This window comes from Topomyia yanbarensis, chromosome 3 (assembly GCF_030247195.1).
Source record: "Topomyia yanbarensis strain Yona2022 chromosome 3, ASM3024719v1, whole genome shotgun sequence".
NCBI classification, from domain to species: domain Eukaryota; kingdom Metazoa; phylum Arthropoda; class Insecta; order Diptera; family Culicidae; genus Topomyia; species Topomyia yanbarensis.
The window spans coordinates 65,698,666-65,724,941 of record NC_080672.1 but is presented as its reverse complement, the minus strand read 5'-3'; the positions used below and the strand labels follow the sequence as shown (position 1 = coordinate 65,724,941).

The 26,276-nt window shown below is 34.4% G+C and overlaps 1 protein-coding gene across 1 annotated transcript in view; it reads left to right on the top strand.

Annotated features, from left to right (window-relative positions):
• The window catches only part of LOC131691334 (uncharacterized), a 283,328-nt gene that overhangs the window by 151,902 nt on the left and 105,150 nt on the right, over positions 1-26,276 (top strand). The window contains exon 2 of the mRNA XM_058977646.1: positions 1,128-1,175. The gene's annotated coding sequence lies outside the window, so the exon portion shown is untranslated. The remainder of the gene's footprint in view (positions 1-1,127; positions 1,176-26,276) is intronic.

Sequence of the window (26,276 nt, the reverse complement as noted above, 5' to 3'; positions counted from 1 at the left end):
ATCCACCGACCGCACATCTGTAACTCAATCCGACGAGGCTCAATTATGCTGGCTTGGATCTTCGTTTCAGGATTAACTCCAGCATCCCGTTTGCTGCTCTAGCCATGACGACACGCAGCTTTACGCGGTAGAATGGGTTAAGGGAACTGTTGATGAATTTTTCATCAGCGGGGTAGATTGTTTGTTTTGATCGTTGGCTACGGCTCAGCTGACGGTGGTTTTGCAGATAATTTTTATCTATGCTACAATAATTTTAACCGCTACTCAGGGTGAACTTTTCGTGTTTGGTTAAGGCGAAATAAATGCTAAATTGGGTAAGCTTTTTGATGGACTCAAACAAGCTTTGTCTAATGGAGTTGGGCATAGTAATTTATATTTGCTGGAAACTGTCTAGAACTGTGATGGTCGGATTAGTTCCTGGAGTGTTTGCAATATGTCTTATGGTATTTTCGTTTTTGACATTACACTTTCCGGTCAATTTTAGACTTATTCAAACATGGCTGTAATCAGGGTATCCTTTTATTTATACTATAGCGGTGCACCGGTATAGTACTGTGCTGAAATGAAAGAAGCTATTAGAAACGCTTTCATTCTCTAGATTTACACGCAGAAAAAAGATATGTAGGTATAATAAAAATATGGATTAAATTCAATAAATAAAATTATTGGTCGGGAGTCAATAAATCAATAAAAAAAAGTATTGCTCCATTTTTTAATAAATATTTTATTGAAATCAAAACAAAATTGTTGAAATAAAATCTGTTTTTATTGAAAGCAAAAATTTATAGTTGTTCTAAAAAGTTTTCTGACCAATAAGTTTGTTGTTTGAAGTAATAAACAATGAATGATTGGATTCAATAATACATATTTTTGGTTTAAATGTGCATAATTTTTCTGCGTGTACATAAAAAACTAAGCTACAACGAACGATGTACTCGATACATTTCGACAGAGGGACAAATTTTAAAACAGATTAGGGTGCAATGACCATTGAAAGTAATGATTTTGCAAAGAAATAAATGGAATAGAAGTAGAACAAACAATCCAATCTACTACTGATCGAAATCCGAACAACATCGAGAGGAATCTACATTAATGTTGATCCTTTGTTCTTTCTCTCGTTACAGTGTCTGTGGAGGATTTTACCGGGCTTTGTGTGCGGTAAACTGATGAAGGTAAGTCCGACGTCGTTAGAGTATTACATTTCCCTCCCCCTGCCACGGCGTTTAGATTCGAACAATGGCTATCTCCAAGACGAATGCTATGTACAAAGTGTGATCCCCCGCAAAGTAAGCAACAATGGCTAAGCTGGGGTATGGAAGATTCAAGCTGAAGCGTGGTTTTGAATGCATTCTCTGGCACGGCCAGTATTTTTCGGGCAACATTGTTAACATTGGAGGACGTGATTCTCGTTACTGTATTAATTTTAACGATTTTATATAAAAATTATATATAATCAAATTTGGTTTTATAATAGTAATTTTAAATATAGCAGTAAACAGTGAAATACACATCAAAGAACCGGTCTTCCACTTGTGGTTATCGTGAACAAATGAATTTAACAATATGGGTCCTTTATTCCTAATTCTATTTCAAATACCGGTGTAACCGTGTAAAATTGAGGCCAGCAGGTGTTTCATTCGTTATATACACACCAACATTTTGGGATGAAAACTCAGCAAATGAAAGTGCTTAACACTTTAATTTAATTTCAACTATTTGACAAATTCTTTTTGCAATAAATTCAGCAATTGGGTTGTCAAAATGACAGCACAGTGACCGAATTTTCAGCAATCTGGGCTGGATTACTGAAAAGTCGGTGATTGTGCTGTCAAGTTGACAATCAAATTGCAGAATTTGCAGCAAAAAGTATCTGTCAAATGGTTGAAATTAAATTGCTGAGTTTTCATCCCAAAATTTTGGCGTGTAGAAAATCAAAAGTAGACTTTGATTTCAGAAGTTGCAAGAGTCATTCTTCTGTTCATGCAGTGAAATATGTTTTTAGAAAAAAAAACTATGAGGATTGCTACTACTTAAGTACATGGTGTTTTTTAGAGAGACACACCTTTTTGTAAATACAATATCGCTTATTATTTCATTTTTGCCTTTCTCATATAGAAAGGTTATGCAATCACTCTAAAAATCGTCAACCTAATCCCGGCCCGGAGGGTGAATGTCTGTGTGTGTATGAATGTATGTATGTGTGTGTATGTGGAAAAAAAAATTACACCTGTTTCTCAGAGATGGTTTGACCGATTTGCACAAACTTAGTCTCCCATCGGCTGCTATTGAATTTTTATTGATTGGATTTCTGGTTCCGGAGTTACGGGTTGAAGAGTGCGGCCACACAACCAAATCCCATATAAACTGAACTGAAAAATGCCCAAAGGGGGGGGGGGGGAGTAAAGGAAAATTTTCAAATCGAATTTGTATTTTTGATGCCAAATGTCTTTAAAATGCATGAAACGTCGAGATTTGATGTAATCTCGAAAAAAAGAATTTTGGCGAAAATTGACTTTTTTGGACTTTAGCACTTTTTGCCTTTTTCATATGCAGGTTATGCAATCACTCTAAAAATCGTCAACCTAATCCTGACCGATTTTTTTTTCTTATTTAGGCGTAGGTAGGAGTATGCAATGAGGGGTTGCTACTTTAAAATTGAAACTCTCAGGGTCCGGACCCCCCGGATCCTCTTCCTTGATCTGCCGCTGGTTTCAAGCGATGTTTCAGTGTCGACACATAGCATCTCAAGATCGTGGCTGTCGATCCATTGTATGTATGTGCAAATCGTACTGAATATGTAATATTCATTTCCACCGTTGTACTGAACATAACCAGCAAGGGAATCGTAGTTTGAACAAATGAGAAAGGCACAATTGCACCAGTAGGTGAATTAAAAAAGGTTTTTTTTTTTTCAAAATTTGCATATCAGTATAATGGCAATAATGCTTGAATATGAATTCAGGCATATGGATGCCATGGCTTCTCTGTATTAATGCCGTATGGTTGATGTAATTTGTGACTGCTTTTCACAAAACTCTCGCTGTCTTTCGCGTCATCGGAACTTGGTGGCCAATTGGCTGGAACAAAACCGGAAACAAAGCGATAGCCAAACACAGCCCTCGATGATTGGATGGAAAACGGTCGCTGTTTTCTCAATTTTTTCCATATAGTAGACTAAGAGAAGTTTAATTGCTGTACCTTTCGCAAAAGCGACAATTTATGCAATCTACTAAGAAAAATTTAGATGGAAACCACTTTTTTTTATTTTAAATATATTTGACACGGCTTAATGCGTAAGCACAACTGAGCCGTGGATCTTTCGTATTTTTTCAATTTGTAAAAATAGGAAGAAATTATCGTTACAGCCTGTTCGTCGGGTCTTGTTGACGCATCTTATTGCTGCGTGTTGAGATCCTCTTACTAGGTGGTGAAATATTAGATGCGTTTTTAGCCGCACCTTGGAGGTCATTCGGTCCGTCTTCTCTCGCGTTTTCGTTTATGTCCATGTAGTCATCGGTACTGCATTCATGTTGCTTACGGTCGGATGTTCTTATTTGTTGTTTGTGCTTACGGGTCGCTATTGTAAATCCTTCTTCATCGGTATTTAATTCCTTATTGGTGGTGTTGGTTGTTTGTTTGGAAACATTTGATGTAATTGTTGTTACTTCGATGTTGGTAATGGCAGTTGGTTTAGTGGTAACGGGCTCGATCGTTGTTGAGCTGGTATTTGTCCATGTCCGGTCCGCAGTCGTTGGTTTACCAACCGGTTGTGGTTTAGCATACGAAGACTGAATACCGGCTTTGGTCGTATCACGTGGAATTTCCTTAGCATTCTCTGCGCAAGGTTTTCCGTGGTGTAGCAGCTGATCTCAATATTGGCACGTAGGAATCTGCTTTGGATACGTAACTAGTGATCGTTGAGAATGTGTAATACCTTGAGGGCATTTGCCTGAGAAGCTCAAGCAAGGAGAAATAGGTTTTGTCGGACGCATTCTCACCACACGAACGCCGTTGCGGAGTCCTGGGAACAAGTTCCTCCAAGTATCTGCCGTAATACTACTCACTTCTCCGTATTTTGACATGGTTTTCTTTTGATAACGGAGGAACTAGTACACGGGCCAGGTCGACTTAGTGCAATGACTAAACTAGCGCCAGATTGACGCTAGCTCCAAAGACGGAGACGCAATGTTTTCTCAGGACCGCAAATCATGTCTCCTTCTTTGGAGCTAGCTTAGTCCTGGCACTGAGTTAGTATCGGATTCAGTTGGGCTGAAGTCGAAGCGCAAATTCCATAACTAATCGGGCAATTTATGATTTTCGGTCACACTTTCGTTTACAGCAGCGGGCTTGGCTTCTGATCATACGGTTTTGGCACGGGATAATCGATGAAAGCCAATTAGAGTGCATTCGGTGCGAAATTTATCCGTAAAGCGGGCGGTGTCTCTGGTAGAAAATATTTAAACAAAAAAATCAGTATCGCCAAAATACTCACTAATCGGAAGCTTAGATGCTGCTCTTTCATCTGAGTATAACTTTGAAATGTTCTATCGGGGGGTCCGGAACATTTATTTTTTTTTCAACATTTTTATGAATTTTTAGGTAAATTTTCAATTAGTAGCTCAAAATATACATCTCCCTTTTAGGAGGTTAAATCAATGAGCACACTCTGTCAGAGGAACGGACTTGTACGTTAATGAAATGCTTCGAAGACACCATTTAGCCAGCCGCATTGGTATTAAGGGGTCTTGAAATTTGCAAAACAAATCGTTTCCTTCAATTTATTTTTCTTCGGATTATATTTTTGCTCGGGGTTTCTTTGTAACTAATGTTACATTCAAAATTCTATCATTGTTATATGGTTTTTTTTGAACAATTTTAACTCAATTTGATATGTTTTTGCCTTTCTCATATAAAGAAAGGCTATGCAATCACTGTAAAAATCGACTTTTTAACCGAGGCCCGGAGGGCCGAGTATCATACACCATTCGATTCAGTTCGTCGAGATCGGCAAATGTCTGTGTGTGTGTATGTATGTGTGTGTATGTGTGTGTGTCATTTAAACTCACACAATTTTCTCAGAGATGGCTGAACCGATTTTCGTAAACTTAGTTTCATCTGAAAGGTATAACGCTCCCATAAGCTGCTATTGAATTTTTAGTTGATCCGACTTCCGGTTCTGGAGTTACGGGTTGAAGAGTACGGTCACACAGCAAATTCCCATATAAACTGGTACCACCATGATGTTCAAATGATGTAAAACATATTAAAATAGATGTAACATTACTCTAGTTTGCGGGTCTGGATCACTAATGATCAATCAAAGCAGCTTTGACCACATTGGCCACCTATGACGGTTCATGACGTCCCCGGGGAACCCGCCAAGTTCCTAAGCTAATATCACACCCATTCCCCAACGAATTCTCTACCGATTTTTACAAACTTGATTTCAAATGAAAGATACAGTAATACCATTGACTGCTGCTGAATTTCATTTGGTTCTGACTCTTGTTTCCGGAGTTACAGGGGTGTTAGTAAGGATACACTGGAATTTCCCATATAAATCGGTACAATCGTAATACCTCAGAGGCTAAAAACTATTGAAATGGTCACCAAATTACTTCTAATCGCAGATCTAGATCACTGATTGCCAATCAAACATTCTTTGAATATATTGGCCACTATCTACGATTCCGGAAGTCTGGAATTCCGGGTATACTCCACAATTAAAGTCACATCGGTTCTTCGGTGATGACTGAACCGATTTCTCAAACCAAGTCTCAAATGGAAGGCAAAATATGCAGTTGAGTATTGCGTCGCCGCCCCTCCCCCCGCCTTGCCCTTACACCTCCCTCCTTCATCACTCCCCTCCCCTTGGACCACCCTCACGCCCGCATTTCCTTCATCCACCCCGTATACCGAAATAAGATGAAGGATTTCTGATGCATCCTCCACTCCCATTCTACTAACCCCCCATTCCCTCCACTTTCAAACCCATTCCACCAACCTTTCCAAATTATAATCACATGAAGATAACATTGAACTCATGCTTATTAAGCTAATTAAATATTATTCTTTTGCCTTTCTTTTATAGAAAGGTTATGCAATTGCTCGGAGGGCCGAGTCTCATATAACATTCGACTCAGTTCGCCGAGATCGCAAAATATCTGTGTGTATGTATGTGTGTATGTATGTATGTATGTGTGAATGTATGTGTATGTATGCATGTATGTATGTATGTATGTATGTATGTATGTATGTATGTATGTATGTATGTATGTATGTATGTATGTATGTATGTATGTATGTATGTATGTGTGTGTATGTGCGGATTTGTTAACAAAATGTCCACATCGGTTTCTCGGAGATGGCTGAACCGATTTTTACAAACTAAGATTCAAATAAAAGGTATAATATTCCCATAGGTTGCTATTGAATTTCATTTTCAACCGACATCTTGTTTCGGATTACGAGTTGAAGAGTATGGTTACAAAACAAAATTTGTTGATTTGTCCACATCGGCTTCTCGGAATTTTCTGAACCGATTGTGACAAACTTGATTTTAAATGAAAGGTCCATCAGCTGCTGTTGAATTTTGTGTGGATCCGAGTTCTGGTTCCTGAATTACAGGGTGATACGTACGATCACGTAGCAAATCCCGATTCTAACGAATTCTGCGATGAATGTAAAAAGGTGGATTTTTTTCCAAAATGTAAACACAACTGTTGAATTTATAGATCCAGGTCCCCAACAGTCATTCAAAGTCTCTTTGGCCACACTGGCCACCATCGACGGGTAAGTATCCAAATTCAGAATAACGGTTATATTGGTTTCTCGAAAATGGCTAGACCGATTTGATCAACTTAGTCTCAAATGAAAGGTGTTGCATCCCCGCAAACTGATATTAAATTCCATCTCCATCCGACTTCCGGCTCCGGAGTTACGGGTTGTGGAGTGCAATCACATAGAAAACTCCGATTCAAACCGATACCGCGATGAATGCACAAACGTGCTCTTATATATACTTACCAAGTGTAATAAGAATGAAAGACATTTTCATAATGTTATATTGCACGAACCAGCTATTAAATCATAGTTTGTAGAAATGAGAAAGGCACAATTGCACCTCTAGGTGGATTAAAACAGGTTTTTCAGTTCAATATTACCGTGGCTGTTTTTTCTTTTACAAAATTTTAGAACTCGAATAATGATTTCTTTTCTTGTTTATTTGTCATGTCATGTATAACAATAAAATGTAATATATGCATTTGAAAGCTTTTAATGAATATAAACAACGCGAACATTCTCGTGTTCATTATTGAGAAAGGCACAATTGCACCGCTAGGTGGATTAAAACAGGTTTTTTGCTTAGCGTTCAATTTTCGCTTGTTTTTACTCACTAAGAGGCAATTTGAAAACTAGACTGATATTTTCGATATTAAAACAATTTTGAGTTAACAGTTGCATTTGTCGATACTTCAGGATGTGTATTACTCACGAAAAATCGATACTTCAGGATGTGTATTACTCACGAAAAATCAAAAAAGTGTGGAAATGAAATACATTTTATTTTGCGCGTGGTTTCGTTTTTCGCTTTTTGGTCCATATAACGGTTTATTGAAGCAAACTGTTCTCCTTCAAAATATCTGAAAGTATCGAATTGAAGAATCAAACCTGCAAAATTTATATAAAGAAAACCATTTTTTTAAAAAATACGATAATTTTTTTTTGTAAATTTCTTGAAAAATGAAAAGTACTCGACATAGAGTTTCAGTGTTTTCGACAAAGTTTTTTAAAATGTTATTTTCTTTAATGTTATGGAAGACAGCGAAATTCTATCTCGAACCATTAAAAAGTTAATTTCTTGATTTTAATAAATTCAGAAACACCCAACCCACCATTTAAAATAATAGCAAAGTAGTGTATAGTGCAAAATTTTGTCATGGAAATGAAACGATATTTTTTATATTGTGCACCGTGAAAGTAAGTTTTTGTTTTTTTCCAATCTATCCTTCAGATGTTTTTTAAAGACGAACATTTTCTTCTAACTTATTAAAACTCTAGCTTCAACCAATCAAAATATATAAGTGATAAATATATGCAAAAAAGATTTTTTGAAATCAATTTTATGAAATTTTAAAAATTATCGTTTTCGCCATTTTTTGCTCAATTAAACGTGACCTTAGTTATTGTTGAAAAAAAAATTATCTTTTGTTTGTTTTGTTTTGTTTTGTTATTCAAAACAACACCATTTTTGGCGAAAAAGTGCTCAAGACTTTTCAGAGAAAATAGTTAGATACATGGTGCCGTGAAACAAATTATTCGTCTTGAAACAATCTTAAAGTTGTCTGAAGACTAGGGGAACATGGGGAGACTTGACCAAGCGCAAAATTCTATTTTTGGCAATGGCGTCTTCTATTCCATTCTTAAAATTTTTTCAAACATCTTTTTATACTTGTTTCGATCCCTTAAGGTAATTTTAAAAGTTCGAAATTAAATCCTTACAGAAAATTTTACGTGATTAATAAATTTGCATTAAATGATATAATTTTTTATTAAACTTTGTGTGGATATATCTACTCGACTACTAATTACTATTAATGTACTAATATACCATTTCAATCCTTGTGAAGCAGTGAAATGACATAAATTGGAACATTGGAATAGTTATTACTAGAATTTGCATGACATTGAACGCAATTACTAATGTTGGGGAGACTTGACCAGGATTTTATGGGGAGACTTGACCAAGTGGCAATTAGCTGAAGAAAGATACAAAATTCCTGATATTTATTATGCTTTGGTATCTACTGTTAATGTTAATCCCACCATACAAAAATCTCACCTCAAACATAAGTCATTATACTGTATCGATTTTGTTGGCTATTTTCGGCAAATTTGAGACTAAGAGAAACGAAAGCAATGAAATTGAAAGACGGATAGGTATTCTAGAGCGAATCAGTTATAAACTTAGAACGGAAAACTAGAACTAGGCAGGCTCATATGGGCATGATCGAAAGGAAATGTGAAGAATTCTTTGTCTTATGTCATTATATTTTAGTATTAGTAAACAAAGTTAGCAATAGTAGGACTGATTTCGTGACGTGTGAACATGCAATGCAAGCAGTACAGTTAATCCTTAAAAAGAAATGTATTAAAAAAATCGAAATTTATCAAATGTAACCCTTTTATATTTTTTACTACCTAAGGATCTCAACAATATGGAAAAGAAACAAAGTATGTTTTACGTCATTATTTTTTATTATGATTTTTCAAAATTCTCTTGGTCAAGTCTTCCCCCTTCCCGGGAGACTTGACCAAAAAAAAAAAATGATCACAGAAAAACTTTTGTAACTTTTCAAAAATTAAATTAATAATTCTGCAAAAAATCATGAAGACGCACAAAAACTTTGCACACTCAAATACTTTTGAGGGATTGAAGGCTTTTTAGAGATTTATGCAGTTTTAGCTAAAAACCTGGTCAAGTTTCCCCACGTTCCCCTACTTCAATTTTAAATCAATACCGTAAAATTTATTTGAATAAAACAGTTTTCCAAGAAACGCTAAGAAACACTGTGATTTCCGATTTTAAAATTGTTGTAAAATGAAAAGTATGACATATAGAGAGCTTACATGTCTTCATCAAACTTTTTCAAAATTTATCGTTCTATAACTTTCTCTGAAGGTCGTTTGGCTCTAACAAGAATGATTAAAAAGTTAAGTTTTTGTTCTTGATAAAATTAGAACCACCATAACTGGTGTTTTAACAAAAAGAAGGAGCTCACAACCTACAAAAACTTCTCCAAAGACTTTATAAAGCTATGTTGCTCAGTTTTAGCAAAATCTCATAATTCCTGATAAATTTTCATTCTGGACCACTGTGCATTAGCATAGCTTGCAAACTTGCGTTCAAACAAAAACTTCTCTGTTAGACGTGAATCCAGAATTGCCAAAGAATTTGCTGCATTTTTCCAAGCACAATTGTAGTATTCTTGTCAAGGAACTGACTGGACAATGCAAACTCAATTATCACATGGCACTATTCAGCGCACTGTGTATTATTCGTGTGATCTTTGTGAATCCGATTACGGAACTTCATATTATTTGAAATGTAAAAATTCCCCCCGGGGGTGTTGATATATCCGCTAGTAGAGCAGTGTCTTTTACTCCCTTGGCAGTGAAGAACATCCGTACTGCCTATGTTCTCTGTGTCGTTATTTTCCTTGTCCCTAACCTTACCGTTTCCCGAATTCTTCCCATCAGGAAATGATGAAAAGACAAATTATGGCAAGGCACAACTCTCCGATCAACATGGGAAATGAGCCATTTAAGCCAGTGCTTGCTTTTTTTTTCTGATTTCTGAGCTTGTAAACAAATAAAAAAAATCAAATTCGACGTCAATAATTCGTTGATAAACTTTTGCATTTATTGTAACTTATTTTTGTTTTTTTTTATTATTATTTATTTTTAGTTTCTATTGTCTTAGTTTTGGAATTGTTTTCACTAAATATTTTCATTCCGTTGCTAGTGTCATCAGAACCCAAGTAGCACGCTTTGTTACTGTATAGTATTTGTAACTCTCTTGGTAACAACTATGTTATGGAAAAAGCGCACTTTGTTTGTATGTTGTGCAACATGTTCCTAATTACAGCAAAATAATGAAAACAATAGCTGTACCATTTGTCGAGCACTGGGTAGTTGGACAGTTCTGTTTTAGAGTGGAATGGCAAACAAAGAAGCATTTGCAACTTGTTAGACTGTTATTGATGTTTGCATACTTAACACTTTTGACCAGTTCAATTGTTACATAGTTGCACAATGTGTTTAAAAACCCGTGGAAATTCTTTTCAAATATATCCAACAATAAAAAATATTGTGTAGCAGTTGTGCAACATTTAAAACTTTCAACAAGTTGCAATTGCTACTTGGGAATTGATACCTTTTCTATTCTATTCTATTCTAACCCTTACACAGCCAGTATCGAAAAGCATTCTGGAAAACACTACAGTTGTTCTGTAGTGTTTTTCTTGTGAATATTAATATTTGAAGCATATGCAGAGTTGGGTTTGAAGATTTTTCAAAAATAGACGGCAATTAAATTATTCATTTAATGAATAATTTAATTACCGAATTGTTTTTAATCTTAAAGGAGGAAGAAACGAGGACAACCGTACCGACCGTTTCAGTTTGAAGGGAATATAATAAATCGTTGGGAGTGGCTTTGCTAAGAAGGTTTATGTCACTCCTTTGGGATGGGACAGAGGTATTTACACCTTGTTCTGGCTAATAAGCCTAGGTTATAGCGCGTTTACTCGCTCTGGGTGTCATCAGAATTAATACCTTCATGCAAAAAAATCATAAGCCCCTTCCGAAACCAAATGCTCGCTATGGGCCTGAAGGCTATGCCAGCAAATCGAGCTTGATAGTTGGTTTGCGGTTGTGACCCACTCGGACGAAATCCATCGGTATTAGCATATGAAATATCCTCTATGTTCCCCATACAGCACCCTTAATGCTTTGTGGTCCGACCCTTAAACATAAACCCTCTTGGTTGTTTCTAAGTCCATAAACACATTGAAAGAACAAACGACTTTTCTCTCACACCTTTCTGTAGAGATGTCTCTTTCAAGTCGGCTGTCAACTTTTTGCCTTGGCTCATTTGCAGCTTTTTGCAGATATTTAAGAAAATCCTTCCCACCCCGGAATAATTGTGCCCTAAAGAAAAACCAGGAGAAAAGTTGGCGTAACTCGTAATTTCTGCCGGCTGAACTCGGGAGAGTAGTTCCGCAGCAGGTTGCGGGTTGAATTTATTTACCTGCGAAATGAACTGCGAAAAGCAAGTTGGCATTGCAAGGGTAATAAATTTAAGGGTTCTTTATGCGAAAAGTTTTTCCTTCTTATTTTGGGCTTGTGCGATGATGGTCATCGTGGAAGCGAAGGAAGTGGCCACCGAGCTGCGATTATGCAAACCGAAAGGGAATTTAATGCGGGTATAAGCCATGACGAGTAAATTGTATGACTTGTTTTTTTTTCGTTGCAGTTTATGGTACGGTGTTTCAAAATGCTGATTTGGGATGCATATAATGTGTGATGCATATAAAAAGACCGATTTGCTTTTTCTTTAACGTGGGCAATATGAACTATCGATTTAATTCATATTCTAATGCGCGCCCTAAAAATGTTATTCGTGTCAGGTGTAGGCTGAAACTCGGTACGATGTAAACATAATTGTATCAGAATTACCACCGGTGCTCACAACTGCCACAGATTAATGCCATGCATCTTAATTAAAAAGCGGCAAGTGCAGCTGAGCATCACCACAACTCGCAGGATTATTTATATTCCCGTTCATATAGCTTTCCACGTTCCCCCTGCGCCGGTTAGTTTGTTCCACGTTCGGCAAGTCAAGGAAAACTCCGCTCCAACTTACAGCTACATCCGGCCGCCACAGCACGGTAAGCGCGGTAAGATTATCATCAGCTATGATTTACGGAACCAACCCGATCGGTTCCCGGGCTCGGGATTCGGGTGGCAGGCAGCTTTTCTTGGGAGCATTCGCTATCTTCTTCGTGGGCTGAGCGCACAGTAAGGGTCGTGGCCCCCTGCTGTTCGTGAGACCCAGATTTGTCGTTGTTGGCAGTGGCATCGCCTGCAATTCTGCGCTAGAAACTGTGGGTGGTGCAGCTTTCATTGCAAACTATTTTCCTTCCGCTAACTTGTGAAAACAGTTTAAATTGTGGTGCTGATTTTGCTTCTGCTCGGCAAAAACATGTTCGCTGCAGGAGGCCGATGAATGGCGACGAGAGATTTTAATTTTCCTGATAACGGGAAATTCAGCGAACGGTTATGGAAAGCATAAAATATAATTTTTTTAACGCTAGAATGCAACTTATCCATACCAAACCTGCCAAGTCTAATTAAAACATTACTTTCTTATTACTTAACCGAAATTAAAACACTCTTCACGTCAAGTGACCCTTTGATGTACTCTGCAGCTAGAGAACCCTTCTCGGTAAAAACCATCGAGGGAATGATACTTCAAACTAACTTCCAGATTTACTCTCATTAATACTTCTACCCGCTGCCGGTGTTGGACAAAGAAAACCGAACAGTCAAACCACTTTTCCCGATTCTGAGGTAGCGGAATTCCCTCCACACCCTTCCACCACCCCCGGGTATAATTTGGTGCGAGGCGCCTCACCGAGCGTCACATTCATTAGCAAGCAAACCATTTTCCCATTCTCACATCGGAAGCATTTAAGAAATCAACGTGATGCCTCAGCTACCATTTCGCCCACTGGCTAGCTGCATGCTGGACCACTTGGAAGTGAAGGAAGCTGGTGAAAAGGCAGAGTGACTTATGGCTTTTAGTCCCTCTTCACCTCGGCACGAACGGTACGTTCTTGGACTATTCTTAGCAGCTTCATTCGAAGCTGTCATCATGGACACTCGGAAATTGGCGAACAGGCGGAACAGCAAGTGTAAATGGCCGGAAATGGTCGGGTCTCTAGAGGGAACTTAACAGATTCGTTGATAGTTCGAGTATGACGTTGGAGAAGTGGTGCCAAAGTTTTTTTTCCGTTATCGAGGGTACCTGTATTGAGCTTCTTTTTATAGACTTTGAAAATTTTAATTGCGGTTTAAAACTTGGAAGAATTACACTATTCGACATCAAAAAACAACTTAAGTTTGCTGTAACCGCATATATGTGTTTTTACGTGGATTTTTTGCCTTGGACTAGTACATGAGAAAGTGTGACTTTAAATATTCGAACTAAGTAGTTTGTATTAGAGTTTTCTTACATTGACAGTATTAACTTGTTATCAAGGGGTTTGCATTTTGGGTTTATTTTGGATTAATTAGCTTTAGTAATTGTTCATAAACCATTCTTTTGACTAATTCTAAAGTTTTTCTCGAAAACGAAAAAGCAAAATATTTAGTTTTATGGTAAAAAACGACACACTTTACCCTTGAAAAACAATTTCTAGCGCTATGTAAAAACCTCTTTTCTACTCCCAACTGGTTCTTTGAAGTGGAATTTTAAATTTTAAATATCAAATTTCAAATTTCAAGCTTCAAATTTCAGGTTTCAAAATTCGAATTTCATATTTCAAATTTCGAATTTCGAATGTCGAATTTCGAATGTCGAATTTCGAATTTCCAATTTCCAATTTCCAATTTCCAATTTCCAATTTCCAATTTCCAATTTCCAATTTCCAATTTCCAATTTCCAATTTCCAATTTCCAATTTCCAATTTCCAATTTCCAATTTCCAATTTCCAATTTCCAATTTCCAATTTCCAATTTCCAATTTCCAATTTCCAATTTCCAATTTCCAATTTCCAATTTCCAATTTCCAATTTCCAATTTCCAATTTCCAATTTCCAATTTCCAATTTCCAATTTCCAATTTCCAATTTCCAATTTCCAATTTCCAATTTCCAATTTCCAATTTCCAATTTCCAATTTCCAATTTCCAATTTCCAATTTCCAATTTCCAATTTCCAATTTCCAATTTCCAATTTCCAATTTCCAATTTCCAATTTCCAATTTCCAATTTCCAATTTCCAATTTCCAATTTCCAATTTCCAATTTCCAATTTCCAATTTCCAATTTCCAATTTCCAATTTCCAATTTCCAATTTCCAATTTCCAATTTCCAATTTCCAATTTCCAATTTCCAATTTCCAATTTCCAATTTCCAATTTCCAATTTCCAATTTCCAATTTCCAATTTCCAATTTCCAATTTCCAATTTCCAATTTCCAATTTCCAATTTCCAATTTCCAATTTCCAATTTCCAATTTCCAATTTCCAATTTCCAATTTCCAATTTCCAATTTCCAATTTCCAATTTCCAATTTCCAATTTCCAATTTCCAATTTCCAATTTCCAATTTCCAATTTCCAATTTCCAATTTCCAATTTCCAATTTCCAATTTCCAATTTCCAATTTCCAATTTCCAATTTCCAATTTCCAATTTCCAATTTCCAATTTCCAATTTCCAATTTCCAATTTCCAATTTCCAATTTCCAATTTCCAATTTCCAATTTCCAATTTCCAATTTCCAATTTCCAATTTCCAATTTCCAATTTCCAATTTCCAATTTCCAATTTCCAATTTCCAATTTCCAATTTCCAATTTCCAATTTCCAATTTCCAATTTCCAATTTCCAATTTCCAATTTCCAATTTCCAATTTCCAATTTCCAATTTCCAATTTCCAATTTCCAATTTCCAATTTCCAATTTCCAATTTCCAATTTCCAATTTCCAATTTCCAATTTCCAATTTCCAATTTCCAATTTCCAATTTCCAATTTCCAATTTCCAATTTCCAATTTCCAATTTCCAATTTCCAATTTCCAATTTCCAATTTCCAATTTCCAATTTCCAATTTCCAATTTCCAATTTCCAATTTCCAATTTCCAATTTCCAATTTCCAATTTCCAATTTCCAATTTCCAATTTCCAATTTCCAATTTCCAATTTCCAATTTCCAATTTCCAATTTCCAATTTCCAATTTCCAATTTCCAATTTCCAATTTCCAATTTCCAATTTCCAATTTCCAATTTCCAATTTCCAATTTCCAATTTCCAATTTCCAATTTCCAATTTCCAATTTCCAATTTCCAATTTCCAATTTCCAATTTCCAATTTCCAATTTCCAATTTCCAATTTCCAATTTCCAATTTCCAATTTCCAATTTCCAATTTCCAATTTCCAATTTCCAATTTCCAATTTCCAATTTCCAATTTCCAATTTCCAATTTCCAATTTCCAATTTCCAATTTCCAATTTCCAATTTCCAATTTCCAATTTCCAATTTCCAATTTCCAATTTCCAATTTCCAATTTCCAATTTCCAATTTCCAATTTCCAATTTCCAATTTCCAATTTCCAATTTCCAATTTCCAATTTCCAATTTCCAATTTCCAATTTCCAATTTCCAATTTCCAATTTCCAATTTCCAATTTCCAATTTCCAATTTCCAATTTCCAATTTCCAATTTCCAATTTCCAATTTCCAATTTCCAATTTCCAATTTCCAATTTCCAATTTCCAATTTCCAATTTCCAATTTCCAATTTCCAATTTCCAATTTCCAATTTCCAATTTCCAATTTCCAATTTCCAATTTCCAATTTCCAATTTCCAATTTCCAATTTCCAATTTCCAATTTCCAATTTCCAATTTCCAATTTCCAATTTCCAATTTCCAATTTCCAATTTCCAATTTCCAATTTCCAATTTCCAATTTCCAATTTCCAATTTCCAATTTCCAATTTCCAATTTCCAATTTCCAATTTCCAATTTCCAATTTCCAATTTCCAATTTCCAATTTCCAATTTCCAATTTCCAATTTCCAATTTCCAATTTCCAATTTCCAATTTCCAATTTCCAATTTCCAATTTCCAATTTCCAATTTCCAATTTCCAATTTCCAATTTCCAATTTCCAATTTCCAATTTCCAATTTCCAATTTCCAATTTCCAATTTCCAATTTCCAATTTCCAATTTCCAATTTCCAATTTCCAATTTCCAATTTCCAATTTCCAATTTCCAATTTCCAATTTCCAATTTCCAATTTCCAATTTCCAATTTCCAATTTCCAATTTCCAATTTCCAATTTCCAATTTCCAATTTCCAATTTCCAATTTCCAATTTCCAATTTCCAATTTCCAATTTCCAATTTCCAATTTCCAATTTCCAATTTCCAATTTCCAATTTCCAATTTCCAATTTCCAATTTCCAATTTCCAATTTCCAATTTCCAATTTCCAATTTCCAATTTCCAATTTCCAATTTCCAATTTCCAATTTCCAATTTCCAATTTCCAATTTCCAATTTCCAATTTCCAATTTCCAATTTCCAATTTCCAATTTCCAATTTCCAATTTCCAATTTCCAATTTCCAATTTCCAATTTCCAATTTCCAATTTCCAATTTCCAATTTCCAATTTCCAATTTCCAATTTCCAATTTCCAATTTCCAATTTCCAATTTCCAATTTCCAATTTCCAATTTCCAATTTCCAATTTCCAATTTCCAATTTCCAATTTCCAATTTCCAATTTCCAATTTCCAATTTCCAATTTCCAATTTCCAATTTCCAATTTCCAATTTCCAATTTCCAATTTCCAATTTCCAATTTCCAATTTCCAATTTCCAATTTCCAATTTCCAATTTCCAATTTCCAATTTCCAATTTCCAATTTCCAATTTCCAATTTCCAATTTCCAATTTCCAATTTCCAATTTCCAATTTCCAATTTCCAATTTCCAATTTCCAATTTCCAATTTCCAATTTCCAATTTCCAATTTCCAATTTCCAATTTCCAATTTCCAATTTCCAATTTCCAATTTCCAATTTCCAATTTCCAATTTCCAATTTCCAATTTCCAATTTCCAATTTCCAATTTCCAATTTCCAATTTCCAATTTCCAATTTCCAATTTCCAATTTCCAATTTCCAATTTCCAATTTCCAATTTCCAATTTCCAATTTCCAATTTCCAATTTCCAATTTCCAATTTCCAATTTCCAATTTCCAATTTCCAATTTCCAATTTCCAATTTCCAATTTCCAATTTCCAATTTCCAATTTCCAATTTCCAATTTCCAATTTCCAATTTCCAATTTCCAATTTCCAATTTCCAATTTCCAATTTCCAATTTCCAATTTCCAATTTCCAATTTCCAATTTCCAATTTCCAATTTCCAATTTCCAATTTCCAATTTCCAATTTCCAATTTCCAATTTCCAATTTCCAATTTCCAATTTCCAATTTCCAATTTCCAATTTCCAATTTCCAATTTCCAATTTCCAATTTCCAATTTCCAATTTCCAATTTCCAATTTCCAATTTCCAATTTCCAATTTCCAATTTCCAATTTCCAATTTCCAATTTCCAATTTCCAATTTCCAATTTCCAATTTCCAATTTCCAATTTCCAATTTCCAATTTCCAATTTCCAATTTCCAATTTCCAATTTCCAATTTCCAATTTCCAATTTCCAATTTCCAATTTCCAATTTCCAATTTCCAATTTCCAATTTCCAATTTCCAATTTCCAATTTCCAATTTCCAATTTCCAATTTCCAATTTCCAATTTCCAATTTCCAATTTCCAATTTCCAATTTCCAATTTCCAATTTCCAATTTCCAATTTCCAATTTCCAATTTCCAATTTCCAATTTCCAATTTCCAATTTCCAATTTCCAATTTCCAATTTCCAATTTCCAATTTCCAATTTCCAATTTCCAATTTCCAATTTCCAATTTCCAATTTCCAATTTCCAATTTCCAATTTCCAATTTCCAATTTCCAATTTCCAATTTCCAATTTCCAATTTCCAATTTCCAATTTCCAATTTCCAATTTCCAATTTCCAATTTCCAATTTCCAATTTCCAATTTCCAATTTCCAATTTCCAATTTCCAATTTCCAATTTCCAATTTCCAATTTCCAATTTCCAATTTCCAATTTCCAATTTCCAATTTCCAATTTCCAATTTCCAATTTCCAATTTCCAATTTCCAATTTCCAATTTCCAATTTCCAATTTCCAATTTCCAATTTCCAATTTCCAATTTCCAATTTCCAATTTCCAATTTCCAATTTCCAATTTCCAATTTCCAATTTCCAATTTCCAATTTCCAATTTCCAATTTCCAATTTCCAATTTCCAATTTCCAATTTCCAATTTCCAATTTCCAATTTCCAATTTCCAATTTCCAATTTCCAATTTCCAATTTCCAATTTCCAATTTCCAATTTCCAATTTCCAATTTCCAATTTCCAATTTCCAATTTCCAATTTCCAATTTCCAATTTCCAATTTCCAATTTCCAATTTCCAATTTCCAATTTCCAATTTCCAATTTCCAATTTCCAATTTCCAATTTCCAATTTCCAATTTCCAATTTCCAATTTCCAATTTCCAATTTCCAATTTCCAATTTCCAATTTCCAATTTCCAATTTCCAATTTCCAATTTCCAATTTCCAATTTCCAATTTCCAATTTCCAATTTCCAATTTCCAATTTCCAATTTCCAATTTCCAATTTCCAATTTCCAATTTCCAATTTCCAATTTCCAATTTCCAATTTCCAATTTCCAATTTCCAATTTCCAATTTCCAATTTCCAATTTCCAATTTCCAATTTCCAATTTCCAATTTCCAATTTCCAATTTCCAATTTCCAATTTCCAATTTCCAATTTCCAATTTCCAATTTCCAATTTCCAATTTCCAATTTCCAATTTCCAATTTCCAATTTCCAATTTCCAATTTCCAATTTCCAATTTCCAATTTCCAATTTCCAATTTCCAATTTCCAATTTCCAATTTCCAATTTCCAATTTCCAATTTCCAATTTCCAATTTCCAATTTCCAATTTCCAATTTCCAATTTCCAATTTCCAATTTCCAATTTCCAATTTCCAATTTCCAATTTCCAATTTCCAATTTCCAATTTCCAATTTCCAATTTCCAATTTCCAATTTCCAATTTCCAATTTCCAATTTCCAATTTCCAATTTCCAATTTCCAATTTCCAATTTCCAATTTCCAATTTCCAATTTCCAATTTCCAATTTCCAATTTCCAATTTCCAATTTCCAATTTCCAATTTCCAATTTCCAGTTTCCAATTTCCAATTTCCAATTTCCAATTTCCAATTTCCAATTTCCAATTTCCAATTTCCAATTTCCAATTTCCAGTTTCCAATTTCCAATTTCCAATTTCCAATTTCCAATTTCCAATTTCCAATTTCCAATTTCCAATTTCCAATTTCCAATTTCCAATTTCCAATTTCCAATTTCCAATTTCCAATTTCCAATTTCCAATTTCCAATTTCCAATTTCCGATTTCCAATTTCTAATTTCTAATTTCTAATTTCCAATTTCCAATTTCCATATTTCCAATTTCCAGTTTCCAATTTCCAGTTTCCAGTTTCCAATTTCCAATTTCCAATTTTCGAATTTCAATATATCAAATTTTTAGTATCGAATTTCATAATTTAAATTTCAAATTTTACGCTTAAAATTTCTAATATTTAAATATTCGAATGTTTGAATTTCCGAATTCTCGAATTTTGGTATTTTCGAATTTCCGAACTCATAAATTTTTGAGTCCGAGAATTTTTGAATTTTAGATCTTTTAGGTTTTGGAATTTTTTGTATTTTAAAATAATTCGATTTTTAAATCTTTGAATTCTCGAATATTTGAACATTCAAATTTTTATATTTTTGCTGCATAAAAATTTCGAATTTTTAGTATTCCCTTATTTTAAAATCAGCAAATTTTCGAATTTTCAAGTATTGAATCTTCGAATTTTAGATAATTCGAATTTGTGAGTTTAGAGTTTTTGAATTTTCTAATTCTGAAATTTTCGAATTTTACCACGTTCGAATTTCTGAGCTTACGAATTGTCGAATTTTTGAAGTTTTGAATTTTCGAAATTTCCAATGTTTGAATTTTTGATCTTCCAAATTTTCGAACTTCTGAATTTTCGAGTTCACGAATTCAAACATTTTTGAACATTTTAAATTTTGAAATTTTCGAATATTTGAATTTTTGGATATCCAAGTTTTCGACTTTTCGAATTTTTGATTTTTCGAAATTTCGAACCCTCGAATTTTAGAATTCTTGGATTTTTAAATTCTCGAATTTTCAAATTCTCGGATTGTAAAATGCTCGATATATTTAATTTCCAAATTTTTAAATTTTCGGATTTCAAAATTTTTGAAATCGCAAATTTTTGATTTATCGATTTTTCCAATTCTCGAATCCACGATTTTTCGAATTTTTAAATGTTGGAATTTTTAAATCTTCGAATCACAAATCTTGGTATTTTCGAATTTTGGAAGGCTATAAAATTTGAAATTCAGGATTTGCGAAGTTTTGAATTTCGGGTTTGTGCATTTTTGAATTTTCTAATATTCGAGTTTTTGAATTTTCCAACCTTCGAATTTTTGAATTTTCAGATTTTCGAATTTTCCGATTGTCGTATTTTTAAATGTTCGAATTTTTGAATTCTCGAATTTTCGATTTTTAGAATTTTTGAGCTCTCAAAATTTTAATGCTTTGAAATTTCGATTTTTCATTTTTTTCGAATTTGTGAATTTATATCAAATTTTTGGCATTGAATTTTAAAAATCAAGTTTCAAATACATTACTCAAATTTTCAGAGATTCAAATTTTTGAATTTCCGAAACCTCGAATTTTAGTATTTTTGAATTTTGAATTTTTAGGTTCTTGAATTTTTTGAATTTAGAATGTTTAAATTCTTTAATCGTTTTTGAATTCTCAAATTTTCGATTTTTCGAATATTGGAACTTTTGAATTTTTAAATTCGTGATATGTGAGTTTTAGTGTTTTCAAAATTTAAATTTGTGATTCGTTAATTTTAGAATTTTTGAATGTTCGAATTTTTGAATTGCCTAATTCTTGATTTTTCGAATTTTTGAGCTCTCAAAGCCTGGAATTAATAAATTTTTGAATTTCGGATTTTTTTTAAATTTTTGTATTTTAGAATTTTCGAATTTCTGATTCCACAAATTTTCAAATCTTTGAATTTTCAAACTTTAAAATTGAATTTAATATTTTTAAATATTTAAATTATCAAATTTTCGAATTTTTGAATAGTCGAATTTTCGAATTTCCAAAAATTTTAATTTTTGAGCTCTTGAATTTTCTAAATTTTGAAATTTCGATTCTTCGAATTATCGATTTATCGAATCTTTGAATTTTTAAAAAATTCGAGTTTTTGAAGTTTTGAAATTTCGAATTTTTGTATTCTCGAATTGTCGAATAATTTAATTTTCGAATTTTTTTATGCTTAAATTTCTGAATTTTTTGAATTTTCAAATTTTTGTATTCTTGAATGTTTCAAATTTTTGAATCATCGATGGTATTTAGCTTTGCGGATTTTTAATTTCTGATTTCGCATATCATTTTTCAAAATTTCAGTTCAAAGTGCAAATTGCAGATTGTGAAATGCCAAAGTCAAATTACGAATTGCAAATTCATTTTTGCATTAATGCGAAATGTCAAATTTCACACCTACGGTGGCCTTTACTACTTTAATTCTTTTTACATCTTTAACTCAATGTTTTTTTTTCTTTTTCTACCTCTTCTTATTCTTCTTTTTCTGTTTTACTATATTTTACTATATTATTGTTATCATTTTATTTTCATTGCTTTCGCATTATTTTTGCTTTGGTAATTTGTTCATTATTTACAATTTCTCAGTAGATAGTTACGCTTGAGTGTAGCGAAAAATCTTTCAATGTTCAACTCCTGGTAATACTAAAGTGTTTATTGATGAATACGGGCGCAAGCCAGGCCCGAACGTAGATCGCGGAAGGAAAGGGAAGGAATGTTAGTCCGATATTTGCTTTTGCCAGAGGCCATATATATTACTGCTGCACAAGTATCACGGGAGGAGGAGATATTTGTTAGTAAGTATAGAAGTTGGATTTTCTATCTTCTTTACCGACGCCAGAGAGGTGACTGCACTATCTGGACTAGATATCGGCCCATCAACTCATGGACCGAGAACCAACGGCTTTACTTCCCTTCCGTAGAAAGACGTGACCACAGATTTTTTCACCTCCGAAAAATCTCAATGGCCTCTGCTGGGTTTGAACCCAGTCCAACTGGAATGAGATGCGGCCTTGCTTACCACTCAACCACCGGCGCCGTCCAAAAGATTCACTTTCCAATATAATGAAAATGTGAATTTATTTGTTTTTAGTGTTTCGTGAAGCGTCTTTCAACAACCAAAAGCGCAAATTTTGATTATAACAGACCAACAACTCAAAGGAAATGTTTCGAGAGTGAAATAAGTGCGATGCAGCCGCTTTCTCGCATTTTCCCTCAGTGCACAGAGCCATGCAACCAACGAGTGTTGGATGGGAATTTCGCCCGAAATCAGCGATCACTTTCTTCTCCGACAGTTCCAAATTGTCCCCTTAAGTGAAAAGCACTCAACGTTGATCTGTCCCCAGACCAGCACAGGGATTTGGTTCGAACTTTTCGGCATGCTGACATACCAACCCGTTCACTCCACGTGGAAAAGTGATGATAACAGTCTGACAACAATGTCACACAAGTCGAATCAAGCAGCAGATCCTAGATTTTTGCACTTCCGGTATGTCACCCCTCGTGGGAGTGTGTCATTTGATTTCCATTCATATACGATTGTGCTGGCGGTGGACGGAGGGGGGGGGGGCGCAACATTGAAGATTGTAGTACGACGTGGGTGGAAAAAGCATTGACTCTGCCGCCCATCGTTACAACCATTACTTCAGCCAAAGCATAATCGTTGGAGGATTCAGTTAAAGCATGTTGCCATCGTGAAGCAGATTGAACGGAGAGCGGTTGGATGGGTCCGATATCAGTTTGTATCTCGAGGATGAGCTTCGACGATGGGGTTAGGGTTGTCAGAGAATGTGTCATATAGGACATTGTGACAGCACATAACTAAATCAAATATTTGCCTTGCCGATATGGTTGAACGGTTTGTCGGTGTTTGTTCGTGTTTAGGCTGTTCATTTTATGTCCAAATGAAGCGACTTGGGAAAAGCACATGTTTTCCGAACTGTGACGTTCTGCTATTATTGGCATAGGCATCTGCCAGTCAGTTACAGCGGCGTAGTCAGGGAGTGTTATATGTAAATATACCATTCGATTCAGTTCGTCGAGATTGGAAAATATCTGTCTGTGCGAACATGTTAGAAAACTATTTACATCAGTTTAAAGGATATGACTAAACTGATTCTCCCGAAATTAGACGCAAACAAACGGTGCAATTGACGTCATTGAGATGGTTCAACATTCTTCTAGTTGACATTTCCAGTCTATATTTGGGGTATTCAATTTCAAAGTTCAGTTCCGCTCCAGTTGCATGTCGTACAACAGAAACTTGTCGGTGCATGAAATGGATGGTTTACTTATCCGTAAAACGAGTAAGTACGCCTTCTTTTCTTACCATTCTTCGTAATCCGCACAATGCACCTCCTCAGTTCGAGAAAACAGTTAACATATACCTACGATAATTGGATTAAGGCCGTGTAGCAGTTTCATATGCGAAGGAAGAACGGCTTGCGATAACGAAGTTTCTCTGTGACCTGATTCGACAGAACGATGAAATTGAATTAATTTGTTCCGATGTCTTCCCATGTTCGATTCGTAAGGAACATAAATTCTTTTAACGAGAACGAGTCTCAGCGAAAAAAAAACGTTGTCGTTTGTTATCGCAACCGTAAGGCTTGAACTCAAGTGAGAGTAGTTGCATCGTAGATTTATACAACAGCGCATTATCAGTATAGTGAAATTCAAATACATTCCATAACGGTTCAAGGCACATCACAAACCTGATCTCAAATTTCCATAAAACCTCAAGTTCTATTTTGGATTTCAAGCAAAAGGTGCAATCGGGATATCCGTTTACTGACATGTCGTTTAGAGGGAATGGGTGTAAAACGTCAAAAATGTTACACAATGGGTAAATTTGATTTATCTTTCTCGAACATGCTCAAATATGCAGGTTATTCAAATTGTATACAATTTTTAAAAGGTGGTTCATATTTGAAACGACGCTGTTATGTGCCGCTCCTAAAGTGAGTCTTCCGTAGGTGACAAAAATGATTTAGTACACATTTTTCGATTAGGTTGTAACGCCTTCCCCCTGGCCATATACGTAAACCACCATTTACAAGGTCATCGGATTAAATTTGTTACCCCCTGATGCCCACTGACGAATTTAAAATGTGTTGTGTTTTACCTATTCAATGCAGCAGAACCAATTCGTTTGTGCTGCACCGCGCCAAAGATATTCAGTTTACCTGAATACATCCTATTACCGTTCGTATAGGTAGCGAAGCTCTTTGCTGAACCGATCCATAGCACACAATGCTGTTGTTATTGTGCATCTCGCTGAAAGTACGTTCGACGGGGAAAACAAATGACAATTTTCAAAGCAAGGCTAGATGTAGGTACACCACCTACACTATATAGCGAAGACAATATTTTCACAAACGAAACTTCTATTTCCGACGATTCTTGGTTGGTTAGTCGGTTGACGGGGGGTTCGGTTGAACGGTTCCTTCTGGTGATTGGTGTTGCACCGTGGCGAATTACACCCGGCAACAATGTCACCTCCATCCCCTTTGCACAGTGGGAAAGGGTGCATTTTTCAACTTGTTTTATACTCATAATACCAGAAGCTTAAATATTGTTTTATGGTGGCCTTTCTTAGGTGAGGTAGAATGCCAACAGCCGCTCGCAGTAGCGAGTATTGTTTGTGTCTTCATTTACTACACCCAAAACTGGGCCGTAATACCTTCACGGCAATAAGATTAAAATGCACTAATACCCGATCAGAACGACATAACAGAAAGCTATCAAATTTATATCTCATGTTGATATTTATTACTCACTGTGTTATTTTTCTGATATCCCAATCAGCAAGGCAAGCAAACTTATATCAAGATTATATCTTCTGGTGATATCATTGCTAATATGATTTTAATGTGCGCATATAACGATGATGTTATAATATATTACATATTCTTTCACAGTTATCTTTGAACGCTAACTGTAAATTGTAAAGCGGGCAAATGACCAGTTGGTTAAAGCCCCAATAAACAAATCAATCAATCAACTGTGAATGATTGTTATATTACACAAATGATCGTCTATTTGCTAATACGCTAAAGCCTCTTTTTATGCATATTTACTCAAATTTTAAAGCAAATTTTCGAAGTTTTTATTGATTTCCTTATATTTGTGTTTTCCACATGGATATTCAAAGTTCTACGATTTTGAGAATAGACAAGTTTTAGATGCAAGTGGTCGGAAAACTTGAAAATAAGGTGTTTAACTTACTTGGTTGCATTTTAATTAAGAGATTACCTATTTTCTGAGACACTCGTCTGACACGCTATTTCGAATATGTGGCTTATGATTTCAATATTGAAGCCTTTATTCAAAAAGTTTTGGAATCGCAAAGTTATCAACAAGCTATTCTAAAGAATATAATTTTCATATAAAACTTATTTTAAAGAAGATGCAGGAAGTATCAAACACTCCAGATGAAATAAAGAAACGCGGATTCAAATAAAAAAGCATTTTTTAAACTATTTGTTATGGTTTAGTCAAATGATTATACAAATAATTTTCTTTTAATTAATTGTGCATATTGTTAAAATGAATTTTCAGAACTTAAAAAACTGTTTGATATATACTGATTTCCACAATACCGTTATGAATTTTGAGAATCTTCGAGGATCTTCAGTCCGATTTCTCCAAT